The sequence below is a fragment of the Gossypium arboreum genome, chromosome 4 (assembly GCF_025698485.1).
Source record: "Gossypium arboreum isolate Shixiya-1 chromosome 4, ASM2569848v2, whole genome shotgun sequence".
NCBI classification, from domain to species: Eukaryota; Viridiplantae; Streptophyta; class Magnoliopsida; order Malvales; family Malvaceae; genus Gossypium; species Gossypium arboreum.
In genome coordinates, this window is record NC_069073.1 from 48,431,852 (window position 1) to 48,452,045 (window position 20,194).

A 20,194-nucleotide genomic window follows, 5' to 3' on the forward strand; every position below is an offset into this window, starting at 1 on the left:
CAAGAGCATTTTATCTGAGATTGCCCCGAAAGGGTTGTGAAAGAAAAATTTCATAGTGCAAGGCCGGGTGTAGTAAAGGTGTGACGAAAGACACCGTTGTGAGATCCAAATTTGAAGCACTTTCTAGAGCCTATGCCATCCGTGCTCGCGAAGAAGCGACATCTCCCGATGTTATAACTAGTACTTTTTCTCTCTATAATACTAATGTAGTTTCATTGATTGATCCTGGACCGACTCATTTTTATATTTGTGTGAAATCGGTAGCTAGTAATAGCTTGCCTGTAGAGTTTACTGAGTTTGTGTTTAGAGTGTCAAACCCTTTAGGTAAACATGTGTTAGTTGATAGAGTTTGCAGGAAGTGTCCCTTGATGATTCGAGGTCACTGTTTTCTAGCTAATTTAATGTTGTTGCCATTTGATAAATTCAATGTTATTTTGGGTATGGATTGGTTGACACTGCATGATGCTGCAGTGAACTGTAAAAGAAAGATTATTGAACTAAAATGTGAAAATGGTGAAATTCTTCAGATTGGTTCAGATGATTTGGGTGAGCTACCTGTTGTAATCTCTTCGATGACTGCCCAAAGATATATAAGAAAAGGCTGTGAAGCTTACCTTGCTTATGTGTTGAATACAAAAGAATCTGAATTGAAAATTGATTTAGTGCTGATTGTTTGTGAATATCTGGATGTGTTCCCGAAAGAGTTCCTTGGGTTACCTCCAGTTAGAGAGGTTGAGTTTGGTATTAATTTAGTCCATGGTACTTCACCGATATCTATTGCTCTGTATAGAATGGCTCCGACTAAATTGAAAGAATTGAAAGCTCAGATGCAAAAGCTGATAGATAAGGGTTTTGTGAGACCGATTTATTCTCTCTGAGGTGTTCCAGTGTTATTTGTAAACAAGAAAGACGGATCTATGAGACTTTGTATCGATTATCGTAGCTCAACAAGGTGACTATAAAGAACAAGTATCTTTTTCCGAGGATAAATGACCTATTTGCTCAGTTGAAAGGAGCAACGGTATTTTCAAAGATTGATTTAAGATCTGGCTACTATCAATTGAGAGTTAAAGAGTCAGATGTACCGAAAACCGCGTTCAGAACAAGGTACAGACACTATGAATTCCTTGTTATGCCTTTCGGATTAACTAATGCACCTGCTGCTTTTATGGATTTGATGACTAGAATTTTTTGACCGTATTTGAATAAGTTTGTGGTTGTGTTTATTGATGATATTTTGATTTATTCTCGAGGTGATTCCGAGCATGCCGAGCACTTTAGAAATATTTTGCAAACTTTGAGAGATAAGAAACTGTTTGCTAAATTCAGTAAAAGTGAGTTTTGGCTTCGAGAGGTTGGGTTTTTGGGCCATATCGTTTTGGGTGGTGGTATTTGGGTTGATCTGATCAAAATTTTGGAAATTATTGATTGGAAGCCGCCAAGGAATGTATCCGAAGTCAAAAGTTTTTTGGGCTTAGTCGGTTATTACCGACGGTTTGTTAAAGGATTTTCGTTGATTTCTACTTTTATGACCAAGTTGTTGCAAAAAGATGTTAAGTTTGAATGGTCCAAAAAATGTCAGCAAAGTTTTGAGAAGTTGAAGGCACTATTGACTGAGGCACCGGTTTTAGTGCAACCTGAACTAGGAAAAGAGTTTGTGATTCACAATGACGCGCCACTGAATGGATTAAGATGTGTGTTGATGCAAGAGAACAAAGTGATAGCCTATGCCTTGAGACAATTGAAATCGCACGAAAAAAATTATACACACATGATTTGGAGTTAGCTGCCATTGTGTTTGCTTTAAAATTTTGGAGACATCATTTGTATGGTGAGGAATGTCATGTCTTTTCTGATCATAAGACTTTAAAGTACTTGATGACTCAAAAGGATTTAAACTTACGACAATGAAGATGGCTCGAGTTACTGAAGGACTATGATCTAGTGATTGACTATCACCTGGGTAAGGCAAATGTAGTCACAGATACGTTGAGTAGAAAGTCTTTGTTTACTTTGAGAGTGATGAATACACGATTGACCTTGACCGAAAATGGTTCGATTCTAGCTGAGTTGAGAGCTAGACCGTTGTTTCTCCAACAAATTTGTGAAGCTTAGAAATGTGACAGTGATTTGCAAGCCAAGAGAGTTCATTGTGAATCGGTTAGTAATTTAGATTTTCATATCAGATTCGACAATTATTCGATGTTCTGAGGTAGAGTTTTTGATTGCCAAAAAATGATGAACTTATTTAGAAAATTCTTCATGAAGTGCATAATGGTTGTCTATCTGTGCATCCGGGTAGTACGAAAATGTATAATGATTTGAGGAAATTGTATTGGTGGTAAAGTATGAAACAGGATATTTTAGAGTTCATTTCGAAATGTTTGATTTGTCAACAAGTGAAAGCAGAACACCAAGTGCCTTCGGGTTTACTTCAGCCAGTGATGTTAACTGAGTGGAAATAGGATAGGACTACGATGGACTTCGTAACTTGTGACAGCCCAAAATTGACCCTAGTCGGAAAGTGGTTTCGGGACCACAAAACCGAGTCATAAAAATAATTAATTGTTATATTCTATGCTTATTGTGTGTGTACATGCACATGTGGAAGTTTCATTCTCTAATTTTACCAATTGTATGAGAAATTATTAAATAGGGATCAATGTGAGACATGGTGAAATATGATAGGCTAATTTTAAATGGCTTATTAGTGCATGTTAACACAAAGGTGGACTTGCATGTCAAATTGCCCAATTTATTAATGGTGGCCGCCAAGATAGGATATTGATGGGCAATACATATGTTTAATTAGATTTTGTAATAAGGAATGGGTCATTGGAGATAAAATAATGTTAGTAAAGAAAGAAAAAGAAAAGAAAAAAAAAAAGAATGCTCATCCTTTCCCCATTGCCGTGAATTGAGCAAAGAAAACCAAAAAAAAAAAAAAGTTGAAATTTGAAGAGGAGAAACTAAGGTATTTCGGCCATGGCTATCCTAGTCTAAGGTAAGCATGGTGATTTTTCTTTTTAATTGACTATGAGACTAAATGGATAAGTACATAGCTTAGTTGACCTATGGTTTAATTTCATGAGTCCATAGCTCAATATCCATTCGGCAAGTGCTAAATTAGTGTCATTTTGATAAGTTTCTTTGGGATGTTAATTACTTGTTAAGTAGCTTAATTGATGCTTGGATGAGTAGGATTCATGGTCGTAAGAGTGTATATACATTGTAGAAAGAAAAAAAAGAAAATGTTGTTGTTAGTTGAGTTGCATTTGATATTCATTCGGTCAAATGGGAGAAGAACAAGATGAATTTAAATGTTGTGGTTTATTATTTAGTTGGTTAATGATGTGGTCATTGCGAATGCAATGGTGTTAAAGGAAATAGGGTCAAATGTTGGTTTGATGAACTAATTGCTAGTGGGCAATGTGTTGTATTGAGAATGTTTGAGTGAATTCAAAGATGTTTATATGATGAATTCGGTTGTAGATGTACATGCCTAAATAAAATGCTCACTAATGATTTTGAAATTAAGTTTTATTATGTTGTGAAAGGAGTGGCGAAAGAGCTATAGACTATTGCCGGATGTATGATGGGTTAGTAGAGTCTCTAAATTGATATGTGGTAAATGTAAGTGTTAAACGAAATGGAAATGGTGTTATATTGGAACATGCACATTCGCCACATGATTGAATGCATAGATGGGTGATTTCGTGTATTCGCCATAAGTGAGCATATTGGTGGCTTAATCTTGACTTAGAAAAATCGGCTAAAGGAAAATATGGGCTAATATGTGGAATTTGATTCATGATTGCATACATATATGACTCTAATGCCTAATATATATAAGGGCAAAGTACCTTGAATTTCCCTTTGATATTCAAAATGATTGAATCAATTTATTTGTTAATATTAAGCTCAAGAGCAAAGGGAACTAGATCCGATAAAGGAAAGGAAAAAGTAATTGAATAGCCGTTGAAGACGATGCGACAACATCCGAGGTAAGTCATTAAGCGCATATATTTGATATTGCTTAAATGATTGGAAAATCTATGCAATTGTGTTTAATGGAATGCTATATATATATGTATAAATGAAATTGTATGTGTATGGAATGAGGATAATTGTTGAATGTAAAAGAAATAGTGGAATGTGTAGAAAGTTTGCTTTCGGCACTATGTGTGCGGGCAATACGGGTGTATGGTGTCGAGATTGGCACTAAGTGTGCGTGCTGGAAATATATGGCACTAAGTGTGCGTGCTGGAAATATTTGGCACTAAGTGTGCGTGCTGGAAATATATGGCACTAAGTGTGCGTGCTGGAAATATTTGGCACTAAGTGTGCAAGCTGGAAAAAATATGGCTTGTGTGTGCGAGCTTAAATTACGTGGCACTAAGTGTGCGAAATCGAGTAGTAAGCACTGTGTGTGCGAACTCTATATAAATGGAGGGTGTGTCTCCATTGAATTGAGTATGGACAGCGGATCGGGTAAGTACCTCGAGCTCATGACGAATAGGTAATACGTTCATGCTTGGGGTTGAATTTGGTAAGCCTTAAATCTATGTGATGATTGAAATTGTATGGTTGTGCTGGAAAATGAGTTAATGTGTAAAAATGCTTCGATTATCTTGTTGTGTAGAATATGAAATGTGGACGTATGAATTGGTACGAGATTGGACCGAAAGGTCCGAGGTATTATGGTATAGATTCGATATGGACGAGTACCTAGCCTCATTTGTTGTACATGTAGTAGTAACTTTATCAGTGGATTGACGAATGCTTATGACTTACTGAGTTGTAAACTCACTCGGTGTTTTCTTGTCACCCATTTTAGGTCTCTTGGACTCGTATTGTTGCGTGCGTTCGGAACCGTCGTTGAAGTCATCACACCGCTGAAATCTTGTGGTATTGCTTTTTGTTGTTGAAGAACATTTGGCATGTATAGGCTATTATATTTTGTCGAATTGTGGGTTGTAAACTTTAAGCCATGTGAAAATGGCCTATGTGGTCGTCGAGTGGGATGTTAGAACCTATAGCCACGAGTCTTAGAAACTCAAATTTTGTTAAGGTGGCCATAATTTGTGTCATGTATGATGGATGATTAAGGCCAAGGAAAATTCATGAAATTGGCATAGTTCACTGCAGTAACTGTTGCGGACTGCAGCAGTGAGATGAGATTGAAAAATCACTAAAAATAGTATAAGTAGAATTAAATAGTGAGTAAATTATGGAACTGATCCTTGATGAATCTATTTTATATGGACGAAACGAAACGACCATATGAGCAGTATACTGGGAGATATTAAAGTTCTCGTGAGACAGGGCCAGAACAATTTCTGGGTCCCCTGTCGCGACTTTGAAAATTTACCATAAATTATCCAGAAAGAATTAGGAGTCATGCCTTATATGTACAGATTCCATTTTGAGTCTAGTTTCATTAGAAACAAACGGCACCAGTATTAAATCCCTGTACAGAAAGATATTAAAGTTGTAACGCGCGGAGGTCAGAGCAGTCGATCCCTGTAACATGGGTGACTTTAACAAATAAACTGTACCAATTGGCCCAACCAAAAATTCTAAAAATAAATCCATGGATGGTTATATGAGTCTAAATTCAGGGAAAATTTACGAAACCAGTTTCCGAGTTTTAGAACTCGAGATATGATTTTTAAGGCGACGGTGACGCAGTTTTCCAGCCTGTCCAGAATTGCCAATTTGGTCGGTACTTTAAGAGGATTTGTCTCGTTAACCCTCGTGTCCGACTAACGGCGCCGGTCACGAGTTAGGGTGTTACAATTTTATTGGTATCAGAGCTATGGTTTAGTCGGTTCTAGGACTACCATAGCGTGTGAGTCTAGCTATACATGCCAAATTGATAGTGCTTAATAATGTGATGACTTCGACGGTTGAAATTTTTGTTTTGATTAGCGATGGAACCCGGGTAGAGAGACCCTTGGCGGATGACGTTGAAAGTGTAGCGGCTGCTCTGCGCAAGGGACACCGCCTGTTGAGCCTCGGTCATCCGCGAATAATCAAAATGAAGGGGCGAAACAAGCCTTCTTCACTATGATGAATGAGTGGGTCGCATAATATGCCCGAACCAACCCGGCTGTCCAACCATTCCGAATTTAAACACTCCACCCCAAGAGCCCGCAATGCCTCCGATTCTCGATCCTGTGAGGTGAGTAAACCACTGTGGACTTGATTAGGAAGCGTGGGGCGAGGAGTTCAAGGCCATAGTTACCGATGATGCCGAAAAGGCCGAAGTTTCGCTCGATAACACCATTAGAGTGTTAGATGAGTATCATGCACACCGACGAATGTCTTAAGTGTGCTATATCCTTGTTGCGAGACTCGACTTACTATTGGTGGAGGACTTTAATTTCCATAGTCCCAAATGAACGAGTTACTTGGGATTTCTTCCAATCCAATTTGAAAGAAATACATTAGTCAACGGTTCATCGATCGAAGCGTAAGGAATTCTTGGAACTCAAGCAAGGCCGGATGATCAGATCTCGAATCTGAACATGAGTTCGTAAGACTTAGTCGGTATGCTCTGGAGTGTGTGGCTGATGAGGTTGCGATGTGCAAAAGATTTGAAGAAGGATTGAATGAAGAGTTAAAGTTACTAGTGGGAATTTTGGAGATAAAGGAGTTCGTGACACTAGTCGAACGAGCACTGCAAGGCGGAAGAACTTGGGAGGAGAAGAAGAAGGCTGAATTTGAAGCAAGAGATTACCGTAAAAGATCGACGAGTAAAGCTCCGTTCTCGGCTGTAAAGAGGTTCGGGAGGACACCAAGAAGTCGAGGACGATCGGGAATTTCCATTAGAGCCCACCATTGACGGACTCGAGCTACTTGATAGCTAGTGTGGGCAATAATCGTCAAGAGAGACCAATGCCCCCAATGTGGAAGACGACACCTAGGTGAATGTTGGGGTAAGTCTGTTAATAGGGCTGTTATGGATGCGGTTCAAGGACCACTTCATTAGAGATTGCACGGAGCTAGATGAGAGGAATAAGACGCAAGGTGCAAGACCTAGTGGAACGACGGTTGGAGGTAGGCCCCGAGAATCTCTGGAGGTAGGGGTAGTAATCGAGAGGAGCCTCTAATACGGCCGTCCGATCCGAGACCCGTGCTCTGCTAGAGCATATGCCATCCGAGCACGAGAGGAGGCATCCTCCCCGACGTTATCATTGGTACTTTTACTCTCTTTGATACTATTGTGATTGCATTGATTGACCCGGCTCTACTCACTCATATGTATGTGAAACCTTAGCATCCAAAGAAGACTCTACTGTTGAGTCTCTTGAGTTTGTAATTCGAGTGTCAAACCCTTTGGGTCAATACGTGCTTGTTGATAAAGTGTGCAAGGATGCCCCTAATAATTCGAGAATCTGTTTTCGCCGATCCGATGCTTCTACCATTTCATGAATTCGATGTTATTCTTGGTATGGATTGGTGACCGTGCATGATGTAGTGGTGGATCGCAAAGGAAAACCATTGATTTGAGGAGTGCAAATAATGAGGTAGTCCGAGTCGAGTCTCATCGATTTAAAAGGAGTGCAACAATAATATCTTCTATGACCGTCGAAGATATGTGAAAAGGGTGTGAAACATACCTTGCGTATGTGTTTGGGAGTAAAGAGACGGAAAGGAAACTCGAATCGGTACCAGTGGTTTGTGAGTATTCGATGTTTTTCCCGAGGAGTTACCGGATTGCCACCGGTTCGAGAAGTGGAATTCGCATCGGTTGTACCGGTACTACGCCGATTTCAATAGCCCGCATCGTATGGCATTAACGGAATTAAAGGAATTGAAGGTTCAATTGCAAGAATTGACGGATAGAGGTTTCGCCGACCGAGTTTTTCTCCATGGGCGCTTTTGTATTGTTTGTGAAAAGAAGGACGGAACCATGAGGTTGTGCATCGACTATCGTCAACTCAATAAAGTGACGATAAAGAATAAATATCCATTGCCACGAATTGACGATTTGTTTGATCAATTAAAGGGAGCCTCGGTGTTTTCAAAGATAGATTTGAGGTCGGGGTACTATCAGTTGAGGGTCCGAGAATCGGACATACCCAAAACCGCTTTTAGAACGAGGTACGGTCACTACTGAATTCTTGGTGATGCCGTTTGGGCTCACTAATGCCCCTGCGGTGTTTATGGATTTAATGAATAGAATTTTCGGGCCATACTTGGATCGGTTCGTAGTTGTATTTATCGATGACATTTTGGTCTATTCGAAAGATGAAACTGAACATGCTGAACACCTGAGGCTAGTGTTGCAAATCTTACGAGATAAGCAGTTATACGCAAAGTTCAGTAAATGTGAATTTTGGTTGAAAGAGGTTAGCTTTTTGGGGCACGTGGTGTCCGCATCGGTGTCGTGGTGGACTGAACAAAATTTCGCCATAGTCAATTGGAAACCTCCAAGGAATGTTACCGAAGTCGAGCTTTTGGGGCTTGCGGTTACTACCGACGGTTTGTGAAAGGATTCTCGATGATAGCCACACCCATGACAAAAGCGCTTCGTAAAGATGTCAAATTTGAATGGACGGAAAAGTGTCGAAAAGTTTCGACCAATTGAAAACCCATTTGACGAAAGCTCCGGTTCTAGTACAAACCCGAATCGGCAAAGAGTTTGTCATCTATAGTGATGCCTCCTACTTGGGTTAGGTTGCGTATTGATGCAAGAAGGTCGAGTTGTGGCCTATGCGTCGAGACAATTAAAGCCACATGAGAAAAATTATCCAACCCATGACCTCGAATTGGCTGCCATCGTATTCGCCTTAAAGATATGGCGACATTACTTATTTGGTGAGAAGTGCCAAGTGTATTCGGATCACAAAAGCCTCAAATATTTGATGACTCAAAGAGACTTAAATCTGCGACAAAGACGATGGCTCGAGTTGTTAAAAGATTATGAACTCGTTATTGATTATCACCGGAAAGGCCAATGTGGTTGCGGATGCCTTAAGTCGAAATCACTGTTTGCTTTTCTGAGCGATGAATGTACACTTGTCTATTCTACCCGACAATGTGTTAGTAGCGAATTGAAGGCCAAACCATTGTTGGCTCATCAAATTCGGGAAGCTCGAAAGTTGATGAGGAGTTGCTTGCAAAAGCGGGTGAGTGTGTTCGAACAAGGAATCGAGTTTCAAATTGATGATGACGATTGTTTGAGGTTCGAAGTCGTCGTGTGTTCCAAAGAATTGAACTTATTTCGATAATTCTAAATGAAGCCCATTGTAGTCGAATGTCAATCCACCGGGTAGTACTAAAATGTACAATGACCAAACGCCAATTTTGGTGGCCCGGTATGAAACGAGACATTTCGAATTTGTTTCAAGGTGTCCGATATGTCAACAAGTGAAAGCGAACATCAAGTGCCATCGGGATTACTTGACCGATCATGATACCCGAATGGAAATGGGATCGAGTCACAATGGACTTTGTATCCGGACCGCCATTGTCAGTGAGTAAGAAGGATGCGATTTGGGTCGTTGTCGATAGACTAACTAAGTCGGCTCACCTTATCCCCGTACGCACGGATTTTTCAATGGACAAATTAGCGGAATTGTACGTTTCTCAGATTGTGAGATTACACGGGGTGCCTATTTCTATCGTGTCGGATAGAGACCCAAGATTTACGTCGCGATTTTGGAAGAAATTGCAAGATGCTTTGGGTACCAAGCTGCATTTTAGCACCGCTTTTCATCCCCAAACCGATGGTCAATCTGAACGGATAATTCAAATACTCGAGGATATGTTGAGATGTTGCATCCTTGAGTTTAGTGGTTCATGGGAACGGTATTTACCTTTGATTGAATTCGCCTACAACAATAGCTTTCAATCAAGTATTAAGATGGCGCCTTACGAGGCTTTATACGGTCGTAAATGCCGTACCCCATTATTCTGGACTGAACTTAGTGAAGGTAAATTCTTGAGGTTGATTTGGTTAAGGATACCGAGCAAAAGTTCGAGTAATTCGTGAAAGTTTGAAAGTCGCCGGATCGCCAAAAGTCGTATGCGGATTTGAAAAGAAAAGATGTTGCATATCAGGTTGGAGACAAGGTCTTTCTCAAAGTTTCACCACGGAAGAAGGTGCTTAGATTTGGCCGTAAGGGCAAATTGAGTCCGAGGTTCATCGGTCCATCTGAAGTATCTGAACGAGTTGGGCGATGGCGTATCGATTAATATTACCCCGAGCTCGAAAAGATTCACAACGTTTTCCATGTTTCGATGCTTGACGATATAGGTCGACCCGACACACGTAATTACTCCATCCGAGGTCGAGGTTCACCTAATTTGAGCTATGAAGAAGAGCCGGTTCGCATTCGATGCGTGAAGTAAAAGAGTTCTGAAACAAGAAAATTCCATTGGTAAAGGTGTTGTGGCATAAACACGAATTGAAGAAGCCACTTGGGAACTCGAGGACTCTATGAAAGAGCGATACCGAGCCTATTTCTGGGTAAGATTTTGGGGACGAAAATTCCTTAAGTGGGGAGAGTTGTGACAGCCCAAAATTGACCCTAGTCGGAAAGTGGTTTGGGACCACAAAACCGAGTCATAAAAATAATTAATTGTTATATTCTATGCTTATTGTGTGTGTACATGCACATGTGGAAGTTTCATTCTCTAATTTTACCAATTGTATGAGAAATTATTAAATAGGGATCAATGTGAGACATGGTGAAATATGATAGGCTAATTTTAAATGGCTTATTAGTGCATGTTAACACAAAGGTGGACTTGCATGTCAAATTGCCCAATTTATTAATGGTGGCCGGCCAAGATAGGATATTGATGGGCAATACATATGTTTAATTAGATTTTTGTAATAAGGAATGGGTCATTGGAGATAAAATAATGTTAGTAAAGAAAGAAAAAGAAAAGAAAAAAAAAAGAATGCTCATCCTTTCCCCATTGCCGTGAATTGAGCAAAGAAAACCAAAAAAAAAAAGTTGAAATTTGAAGAGGAGAAACTAAGGTATTTTACCATGGCTATCCTAGTCTAAGGTAAGCATGGTGATTTTTCTTTTAATTGACTATGAGACTAAATGGATAAGTACATAGCTTAGTTGACCTATGGTTTAATTTCATGAGTCCATAGCTCAATATCCATTCGGCAAGTGCTAAATTAGTGTCATTTTGATAAGTTTCTTTGGGATGTTAATTACTTGTTAAGTAGCTTAATTGATGCTTGGATGAGTAGGATTCATGGTCGTAAGAGTGTATATACATTGTAGAAAGAAAAAAAGAAAATGTTGTTGTTAGTTGAGTTGCATTTGATATTCATTCGGTCAAATGGGAGAAGAACAAGATGAATTTAAATGTTGTGGTTTATTATTTAGTTGGTTAAATGATGTGGTCATTGCGAATGCAATGGTGTTAAAGGAAATAGGGTCAAATGTTGGTTTGATGAACTAATTGCTAGTGGGCAATGTGTTGTATTGAGAATGTTTGAGTGAATTCAAAGATGTTTATATGATGAATTCGGTTGTAGATGTACATGCCTAAATAAAATGCTCACTAATGATTTTGAAATTAAGTTTTATTATGTTGTGAAAGGAGTGGCGAAAGAGCTATAGACTATTGCGGATGTATGATGGGTTAGTAGAGTCTCTAAATTGATATGTGGTAAATGTAAGTGTTAAAGCGAAATGGAAATGGTGTTATATTGGAACATGCACATTCGGCCACATGATTGAATGCATAGATGGGTGATTTAGTGTATTCGGCCATAAGTGAGCATATTGGTGGCTTAATCTTGACTTAGAAAAATCGGCTAAAGGAAAATATGGGCTAATATGTGGAATTTGATTCATGATTGCATACATATATGACTCTAATGCCTAATATATATAAGGGCAAAGTACCTTGAATTTCCCCTTTGATATTCAAAATGATTGAATCAATTTATTTGTTAATATTAAGCTCAAGAGCAAAGGGAACTAGATCCGATAAAGGAAAGGAAAAAGTAATTGAATAGCCGTTGAAGGCGATGCGACAACATCCGAGGTAAGTCATTAAGCGCATATATTTGATATTGCTTAAATGATTGGAAAATCTATGCAATTGTGTTTAATGGAATGCTATATATATATGTATAAATGAAATTGTATGTGTATGGAATGAGGATAATTGTTGAATGTAAAAGAAATAGTGGAATGTGTAGAAAGTTTGCTTTCGGCACTATGTGTCTTGGGCAATACGGGTGTATGGTGTCGAGATTGGCACTAAGTGTGCGTGCTGGAAATATATGGCACTAAGTGTGCGTGCTGGAAATATTTGGCACTAAGTGTGCGTGCTGGAAATATATGGCACTAAGTGTGCGTCTTTGGAAATATTTGGCACTAAGTGTGCAAGCTGGAAAAAATATGGCAATGTGTGTGCGAGCTTAAATTACGTGGCACTAAGTGTGCGAAATCGAGTAGTAAGCCTTGTGTGTGCGAACTCTATATAAATGGAGGTGTGTCTCCATTGAATTGAGTATGGACAGCGGATCGGGTAAGTACCTCGAGCTCATGACGAATAGGTAATACGTTCATGCTTGGGGTTGAATTTGGTAAGCCTTAAATCTATGTGATGATTGAAATTGTATGGTTGTGCTGGAAAATGAGTTAATGTGTAAAAATGCTTGATTATCTTGTTGTGTAGAATATGAAATGTGGACGTATGAATTGGTACGAGATTGGACCGAAAGGTCCGAGGTATTATGGTATAGATTCGATATGGACGAGTACCTAGCCTCATTTGTTGTACATGTAGTAGTAACTTTATCAGTGGATTGACGAATGCTTATGACTTACTGAGTTGTAAACTCACTCGGTGTTTTCTTGTCACCCATTTTAGGTCTCTTGGACTCGTATTGTTGCGTGCTCGGAACCGTCGTTGAAGTCATCACACCGCTGAAATCTTGTGGTATTGCTTTTTGTTGTTGAAGAACATTTGGCATGTATAGGCTATTATATTTTGTCGAATTGTGGGTTGTAAACTTTAAGCCATGTGAAAATGGCCTATGTGGTCGTCGAGTGGGATGTTAGAACCTATAGCCACGAGTCTTAGAAACTCAAATTTTGTTAAGGTGGCCATAATTTGTGTCATGTATGATGGATGATTAAGGCCAAGGAAAAATTCATGAAATTGGCATAGTCTACTGCAGTAACTGTTGCGGACTGCAGCAGTGAGATGAGATTGAAAAATCACTAAAAATAGTATAAGTAGAATTAAATAGTGAGTAAATTATGGAACTGATCCTTGATGAATCTATTTTATATGGACGAAACGAAACGACCATATGAGCAGTATACTGGGAGATATTAAAGTTCTCGTGAGACAGGGCCAGAACAATTTCTGGGTCCCCTGTCGCGACTTTGAAAATTTACCATAAATTATCCAGAAAGAATTAGGAGTCATGCCTTATATGTACAGATTCCATTTTGAGTCTAGTTTCATTAGAAACAAACGGCACCAGTATTAAATCCCTGTACAGAAAGATATTCAAGTTGTAACGCGCGGAGGTCAGAGCAGTCGATCCCTGTAACATGGGTGACTTTAACAAATAAACTGTACCAATTGGCCCAACCAAAAATTCTAAAAATAAATCCATGGATGGTTATATGAGTCTAAATTTAGGGAAAATTTACGAAACCAGTTTCCGAGTTTTAGAACTCGAGATATGATTTTTAAGGCGACGGTGACGCAGTTTTCCAGCCTGTCCAGAATTGCCAATTTGGTCGGTACTTTAAGAGGATTTGTCTCGTTAACCCCTCGTGTCCGACACCGGCGTCGGTCACGAGTTAGGGGTGTTACATAACTGGTTTGCCTTTGACTCCGAAAAAGAAAGATGTTGTGTGACAGCCTTAAAACGACCCTAGTCGGAATGTAGTTTTGGGACCACAAAATCGAGGCATAAAAATAATTTGATATTTATTTTGATGCCTATAATATGTGTTAACTCATGTGTGACATTTTGATGCTTTAATTTAGAGTTATAAATGTGAATTTCACTAGAAAGGACCTAGTAGTAAACTTTGAAAGTATGATGGGGAAATGTATGATGACTAATTAAAGCATGCATGCAAAACAATGGCCTTGCATGTCAAATACCCCCTTTTTACAAGTGATGGCCGGCCATGACAAGGGAGTATGGGCTAAACATGTCATGAAACATGTTTTATTGGTGCATTAGGGGGAAACAATAAACAAATAAGCATGGGTAGTAAAGAAAGAAAAAAAAACGTGTGAGTGAAACCCCCCCATTGCCGTACATTGAAGAAAAGAAAAGAAAAAAATTTTGCTCATCCATTTCATTCTCTCTTGACCGAAAATACTAGAGGGGAAGGGAGGAATTTTGCTTCATGCTTGGGTTGGAAGAGGATTAGGAAGAGGTTTGGCTATATTTGCATCAAGATTAAGGTATGTTTGATGTTGTGCCATGAGATTCATGCATGTTTTTGGTTGCTAACTTGATGTTCTTATTAGCCCATGGTTCAAATCTTTATTATATCATGGGGATGGTATTTAGCCAAGGTGGATTTTGAGTTAATGCCATTGCATGTTAAATATGAAGCTAGATGATGATACATGTGATGGTGGATTGAGGACTCTTAGATTTTCTTTGAGCATTTTTGAATGATATACTAAGTTCTTTGTGTAATCGTGACCAAAATTATGGTGTTGCGATGTATTCGGCCATGGTACATCCCCAAGTGTGATTTATGCTCTTTGCATGGAGAGTAAGATTTGTGTTTCGAAATCATGTTCATGTTTAGTTACAATCAACTTGAGATTCGGCTCTAGCATACATATATGTATATATGTTTGAGCATGATGTATTGGTATGACGTATATACTATCTTAAGGTATATACTTATTTATGATGATGTTTTGGTTATGAAGGAAATGATAGATGTGTATTGAGTTACAATATGGAAAGGTATTAGTTAGTAATGTATGCTGTTTTGTGTGGTAATAAGTGCATAAATGGTCTCAACATGGACATGTATATTCGGCCACATGAAGGGAAATTGGTGAGCATGTATTCGGTTAGAGGCAACCATATTGAAGCCTTATCTTGGCTTAGATTGTTGACTAAATGGGTAATAAGTGAGGATGGTTGCCGAATATACAAACATACATATGCATGTGTAATTGAATTATGAATGTTTAGCAAGATAGTTAAACTAGTTGATTTATTGATTAAGCTCAAGGAGTTAAAGAAGGAGAATCAAGCAAGGGAAAGGCGAAGGTCATCGAGTAGCCGACTTGGACTATTTTTACCCAACACAAGGTAAGTCATTAAGCATATATTTGATATTGCTTAAATGATTGTAATATCTATGCAATTGTGTTTAATGAGATGAAATATATACAAATGTATGTGTATGAAAAGATGATAATGTTGAGCGTAAAAGAGATAGTGAAATGTGTAGGAAGTTTGCTTGGCACTAAGTGTGCGAGAAATAGATGTGTACGGTGACGAGATTGGCAATCGAGTGTGCGAGCTTGTAATGTACGGCACTAAGTGTGCGAGTTTGGACTATATGGCACTATGTGTGCGGGCTTGAATCATATGGCACTAAGTGTGCGTGATTGAGTATTAAGCACTATGTGTGCGAACTCTACACATATCTCCGATTGAACATTTATATGGAGGCGTGACTTTATCGAGATGAGTATGGACAGCGGAAAGAGTAAGTACCTTGAGTTCATGGCTAATAGATGCTATGTTTATGCTCGGGTGGAGTTGGTAAGATTTAAATCTATGTGATGATTTCAATTGCATTCCCGTAAATAAGGTATCGTGGAATAGATGAAAGTTCATTTGATTGCATGATTGTTGCGGAAATGAAATGATGTATGGAAATTGCTTCAAATATCCTATTGAACAGTATATGAAATGTAAATGTATGACTTGGTATGAGATTGATCCGAAAGATCTAAGGAACTATGGTATAGTTCGGTATGGCTGGAACATTTGGCCTTGTTTCATTATTTCATTTTATGATAATTGTATTAATGGATGGTTGTGGAATGCTTATGACTTACTGAGTTATAAACTCACTCGGTGTTTTCTTGTCACCCATTTTAGGTTCCTTGGGCTCGTCTCCTTTTGGGTGTTCGTAACCGTCAACGAAGTCATCACACCGGCGAGCAATCTTTGGTATTGTCTTCTTAGTCGACTTAGGAGAACATTTGGCATGTATGAGCTATTTTGTTTTGTTAAATTTTGGGTTGTAAACTTTAAGCCATGTGAAAATGGCCTATGTGGTCGTTTGAGTGGGATGCTAGAATCTATAGCCACGAGTCTTAGAAATCTTAATTTTGATAAGGTGGCCATAATTTGTGTCACGTATGATGGATGAGTAGTAAGACTAAGGAAGGATTCATGAAATTGGCATAGTCTACTGCAGTAACTGTTGCGGACAGCAGCAGTGATATGAGATCGAAAAATCACTAAAAATAGTAGAAGTGGAATTAATAGCTAAAAAAATTACGTACTCGAAGCTTGATGGGTCTATTTTCATATGGATGAAACAAAACGACCATATGAGCTGTATTTTAAGAGATATTAAAGTTCTCGTGAAACAGGGCCAGAACGGTTTCTGGATCCCCTGTTCCGACTTTGGAAAATCATTGTAAATTAACCAGAGATAATTAGGAGTTATGCCATATATGTGTAGATTCCTCTCTGAGTCTAGTTTCTATAGAAACAAACGGCATCCGTATTGAAGCCCTGTACAGGGAGAGATCCAATTCGTAACGCACAAAGGTCAGTGTAGTCGATCCCTGCAACAGGGGAGACTTTAACTAATAAACTGTACTAATTGGCTCGACAAAAAATTCTAGAAAAAAATCTGTAGATGGACATATGAGTCTAGTTTCAGGGAAAAATTACGAAACTGATTTTCAAGTTGTAAAACTCAAGATATGATTTTTGAAGCGACTAGTACACAGATTGGCAGCTTGTCTAGGAAATTCTCAATAAGTGGTTTGAAGTCTGTTAACACCTCGTGTTCGACTCCGGCGACGGTCTCGGGTTCGGGGTGTTACAATTTTATTGGTATCGGAGCTATGGTTGTCGGTTCTAGGATTACCGTAGCGCGTGTGGGTCTAGCTATACATGCCAATGTGTTAGTGCTTAAAAATGTGATGACTTCTGACGGTTGAAATTTTTGTTTTGATTAGCAAATGGAACCTGGGGTAGAGAGACCCTTGGCGGATGACGTTGAAAGTGTAGCTGCTGCTCCTGCTCAAGGGACACCGCCTGTTGAGCCTCAGTCATCCGCGAATAATCAAGATGAAGGGGCGAAATAAGCCTTCTTCACCATGAACGAGTGGGTCGTGCATTATGCCCGAACCAATCCGGCTGTCCGACCATTCCCAAATATAAATAATCCACCCCAAGAGCCCGTAATGCCATCAGTTGCTGATCCTGTGAGGCTGAGTAAACTACCTGTGGACTTGATTAGGAAGCGTGGGCCGAGGAGTTTAAGGCCATAGTTCTTGATGATGCCGAAAGGGTGAGTTCGCTTGATAACACCATTAGAGTGTTTGATGAACTGTCATGCACACCGATGAATGTCTTAAGTGTGCTATATCCTTGTTGCGAGACTCAGCCTACTATTGGTGGAGGACCTTAATTTCCATAGTCCCAAAGGAGCAAGTTATTTGGGATTTCTTCCAAACGGAATTTCTAAAGAAATACATTAGTCAACGGTTCATCAATCAAAAGCGTAAGGAATTCTTAGAGCTCAAGCAAGGTCGTATGATTTGATCTCGAATCTGAACATGAGTTCGTAAGACTTAGTCGGTATGCTCTGGAGTGTGGCTGATGAGGTTGCTATGTGCAAAAGATTTGAAGAGAGATTGAATGAAGAGTTAAAGCTCTTGATGGGTATTTTGGAGATAAAAGAATTTGTAACACTAGTTGAACGAGCTCGCAAGGCGGAAGAGCTCGGAAGGGAGAAGAGGAAGGCTGAATTTGAAGCTAGAGATTATCATAAAAGATCGACGGGCAAGGCTCCATTTTTACTGTAAAGAAGTTCGGAGAGGACACAAATAAGTCGAGGCATGCGGGATTTCCATTAGAGCACGACCATCGATGGACTCACGAGCTACCTCGGTAGCTAGTGTGGGCAATAATCGTCAAGAAAAGCCCGAATGCCCCCAATGTGGAAGACGACACATAGGTGAATGTTGGGATAAGTCTGTTAATAGGGCCTGTTATGGATGCGGTTCGAGGGACCACTTCATTAGAAATTGCACGGAGCTAGATGAGAAGAATAAGATGCAAGGTGTAAGATCTAGTGGGACGACGGCTAGAGGTAGACCCCCGAGGATTTCAGGAGTTAGGGGTGGTAATCAAAGAGGGGTCTCTGATACAGTTGTTCGATCCGAGACTCGTGCTCCTGCTAGTGCATATGCTATCCGCGTACGAGAGGAGGTATCCTCCCCTGACGTTATCACTGGTACTTTCACTCTCTTTGATACTAGTGATTGCATTGATTGACCTTGCATCTACTCATTCATATGTATGTGAAACCTTAGCATCGAGTAAGACTCTACCTGTTGAGTCTACTGAGTTCGTAATTCGGGTGTCAAATCCTTGGGTCGTTACGTCTTTGGTCGATAAAGTGTAAGAAATGCCCCTAGTCATTCGAGGTTCTGTTTTCCGCGGACTTGATGCTTTTGCCATTCGATAAATTTGATGTTATTCTTGGGTTGGATTGGTTGACCGTGCATGATACGGTTGTGAATTGCAAAAGCAAGACTATTGATTTGAGATGCGCAAATAACGAGATGATCTGAGTTGAGTCTACGGACTTGAAGGGATTGCCAGCTGTAATATCATCAATGTTGGCCTAGAAATATGTAAGAAAAGGGTGCGAATCATACCTTGCGTATGTACTTGATGATAAGGAGTTAAAAATAAAACCCGAATCTGTGCCGGTGGTTTGTGAATACCCGGATGTTTTTCCCGAAGAATTACCGGGTTTGCCACTTGTTCAGGAGATAGAGTTTGGTATTGAGCTTGTACTTGAGACCACACCGATTTCGATAGCTCCGTATCGTATAGCACCAACGGAATTAAAGGAGTTGAAAGCTCAGTTGCAAGAGTTGGTGGATAGAGGTTTTGCTCGCCCGAGTCTTTCACCTTGGGGTGCACTAGTGTTGTTTGTGAAAAAGAAAGACGGAACCATGAGGTTGTGCATCGACTATCGTCAACTTAATAAAGTGACAATAAAGAACAAATATCCGTATCAGCGATCGATGATTTGTTCGATCAACTGAAGGGAGCCTCGGTGTTTTCAAAAATAGATTTGAGATCGAGCTATTATCGCCATGTAATCCGAGATTCGGATATACCCAAACCGCCTTGAGCGAGATATGGTCACTACGAATTCTTAGTGATGCCGTTTGGGCTCACTAATGCCCCTGCGGTATTTATGGATTTGATGAATCGGATCTTCAGATCATATTTGGATCGGTTCGTAGTGGTGTTCATTGACGACATCTTGGTCTATTCAAGAGATGAGACCGAACATGCGGAGCACCTGAGATTAGTGTTGCAAATTTTACGGGATAAGTAGTTATATGCTAAGTTCAGCAAGTGTGAGTTACGGTTAGAGAGGTTGGCTTCTTGGGTCATGTGGTATCTGCATCGGGTATTCGAGTCGACCCGAGTAAAATTTCAACTATACTTAACTGGAAGCCTCCGAGAAATATTACTGAGGTTCGGAGCTTTTTGGGACTTGCCAGTTACTACCGACGGTTTGTAAAAGGATTCTCGATGATAGCCACACTCATGACGAAACTGCTTCAGAAGGATGTCAAGTTTGAATGGATGGAAAAGTGTCAGAAAAGTTTCGATCAATTGAAAACTCATTTAACGGAAGCTCCAGTTTTAGTGCAGCCCGAATCTGGCAAAGAGTTTGTCATTTATAGTGACGCCTCCCTACTTGGGTTAGGTTGCGTATTAATGTAAGAAGGTCAAGTTGTGGCCTACGCGTCGAGACAATTGAAGCTACATGAGAAAAATTATCCGACCCATGATCTCGAATTGGCTGCCATCGTATTCGCCTTAAAGATATGGCGACATTACTTATTTGGTGAGAAGTGCCATGTGTATTCGGATCACAAAAGTCTCAAATATTTGATGACTCAAAGAGACTTAAAT

General features: G+C 39.7%; 1 long non-coding RNA gene across 1 annotated transcript; it reads left to right on the forward strand.

The window, feature by feature from the left end:
* The first annotated feature begins 15,215 nt into the window (after positions 1-15,215).
* Positions 15,216-16,520, forward strand: LOC128291432 (uncharacterized). Its single transcript, XR_008281211.1, has 2 exons — positions 15,216-15,304; positions 16,106-16,520. It is a non-coding gene; the product is annotated as an uncharacterized LOC128291432 (long non-coding RNA).
* Positions 16,521-20,194: the final 3,674 nt, after the last annotated feature.